Source organism: Mobula birostris, chromosome 20, assembly GCF_030028105.1.
Source record: "Mobula birostris isolate sMobBir1 chromosome 20, sMobBir1.hap1, whole genome shotgun sequence".
Taxonomy (NCBI): Eukaryota; Metazoa; Chordata; class Chondrichthyes; order Myliobatiformes; family Myliobatidae; genus Mobula; species Mobula birostris.
In genome coordinates this window covers 50,178,157-50,180,700 of record NC_092389.1, presented here as the reverse complement: position 1 = coordinate 50,180,700, position 2,544 = coordinate 50,178,157, and positions in this window count along the sequence as shown.

Below are 2,544 nucleotides of genomic sequence, written 5' to 3'. Positions count from 1 at the left end.
TGTGTTGTGTGTGTGAGTTATATGTACTGTGTTGTGCACCTTGGTCCGGGGGAACGTTGTTTCGTTTGACGGTATACTTTATGTGTTGTGTGTGTGAGTTATATGTACTGTGTTGTGCACCTTGGTCCGGGGGAACGTTGTTTCGTTTGACGGTATACTTTACGTGTTGTGTGTGTGAGTTATATGCACTGTGTTGTGCACCTTGGTCCGGGGGAACGTTGTTTCGTTTGACGGTATACTTTACGTGCTGTGTGTGTGAGTTATATGTACTGTGTTGTACACCTTGGTCCGGGGGAACGTTGTTTCGTTTGACGGTATACTTTATGTGTTGTGTGTGTGAGTTATATGTACTGTGTTGTGTACCTTGGCCCGGGGGAACGTTGTTTCGTTTGACGGTGTACTTTATGTGTTGTGTGTTTGAGTTATATGTACTGTGTTGTGCACCTTGGCCCGGGGGAACGTTGTTTTGTTTGACGGTATACTTTATGTGTTGTGTGTGTGAGTTATATGTACTGTGTTGTGTACCTTGGTCCGGGGGAACGTTGTTTCATTTGACGGTATACTTTATGTGTTGTGTGTGTGAGTTATATGTATTGTGTTGTGCACCTTGGCCCGGGGGAACGTTGTTTTGTATGGCGGTGTACACGTGCACCGTTGAATGTCAATAAACTTGAAGTTGTTTGGGGTATTAACTGGGAGACGGAGAGACGGAGTTCTGGGTGTTCTGGTGCATAAGTTGCTGATGGGCAGGCAGAACACACGGTGAGAAACAGAGAGGAATGGTACCATTTATTGTGGGAACTGAACAGAGAAAGAGGAACGGTTGAGGAATTCCTGGATGCTGGGGAGGGGACTGTTCATCAAGGAGCTGGCTGAGTTTACAACTTGCTGCAGTGCTTTCTGATCCTGTGCAGTGGCCCCTCCATATCAGATGGTCATGCTGCCAGACAGAATATGCTCCCCACGGTGAATAAATTCTTAATTCCTCCGAAAATATTGGAGTGGGGCTTTGCATGGACACAGTCACCAGTGAGACATGGTGTGACCTTGAGTTGAGTTTTCAACAAGTTCTACAAGAAAAATGTAAAAGAGTCACAAATGCATACCATTAAATTCATTATAGTCATTTTTAATTTAATTCACAATCATATCAAATCCACTTGTCTGATGCATTCTGCTCTGAACCTCACAGACAATGGACTTCCTCTTCTGCCGTGGAGAGGCCACTCTGAGGTTCGAGAAGCAACACCACATATTCCATCTAAGTATCCTCCATCCTGACGGCATGAGCATCGATTTCTCCTGCTGGTATTTTTTGCCCCTTTCCCACTTCTTCTATTCCCCACTCTGGCCCCTTATCGCTTATCCTCATCTGCCTATCACCTCCCCTTGGTGTCCCTCCTCTTTCCCTTCCTCCCACGGTCCACTCTCCTCTCCCATCAGATTCCTTCCTCTCCAGCCCTTTACCTTTCCCACCCATCACCTCCCCCTGGTGTCCGTCCTCCTTCCCTTTCTCCCACAGTCCACTCTCCTCTCCTGTCAGATTCTTTCCTCTCCAGCCCTTTACCTTTCCCACCCATCACCTCCCCCTGGTGTCCCTCCTCCTTCCCTTTCTCCCATAGTCCACTCTCCTCTCCGATCAGATTCCTTCCTCTCCAGTCCTCTACCTTTCCCACCCATCACCTCTCCCTGGTGACTCTCCTCCTTCCCTCTCTCCCACGGTCCACTCTCCTCTCCGATCAGATTCCTTCCTCTCCAGCCCTTTACTTTTCCCACCAATCACCTCCCCCTGGTGTCCCTCCTCCTTCCCTTTCTCCCACGGTCCACTCTCCCCTCCGATCAGATTCCTTCCTCTCCAGCCCTTTACCTTTCCCAACCATCACCTCCCCCTGGTGTCCGTCCTCCTTCCCTTTCTCCCACGGTCCACTCTCCTCTCCCATCAGATTCCTTCCTCTCCAGTCCTCTACCTTTCCCACCCATCACCTCCCCCTGGTGTCTCTCCTCCTTCCCTCTCTCCCACGGTCCACTCTGCTCTCCGATCAGATTCCTTCCTCTCCAGCCCTTTACCTTTCCCACCCATCACCTCCCCCTGGTGTCCCTCCTCCTTCCCTTTCTCCCTGTTACTATTGATGGTGAGAATGGTGGATGTGGTAAGGACTGACAGGTACCAGGAGGTGGGGGGAACCTGGACGACAGGCTTGAGTGGAGCACCAACACAGAGGCTGTGTACAAGAAGGGCCAGAGTCGCCTCGACTTCCTGAGGAGACTGAGGTCCTTTGGAGTGTGCAGGCCTCTCCTTCACGTGTTCTACCTGTCTGCTGTCACCAGTACAATCTTCCACGTGGTGGTGTGCTGGGGCAATGGCATCAACACCGGGTGATGCCAAAAGGCTCAGTAAACTGATTAGAAAGGCTGGCTCTGTTATAGGAGTCAAACCGGACACACTGGAGGCTGTGGTGGAACAAAGGACCCTCCGGAAAATCCTAACAATTCTGGACAATGTTTTTCACCCTCTGCGTGCCATCTTGGCTGAACAGTGGAGCA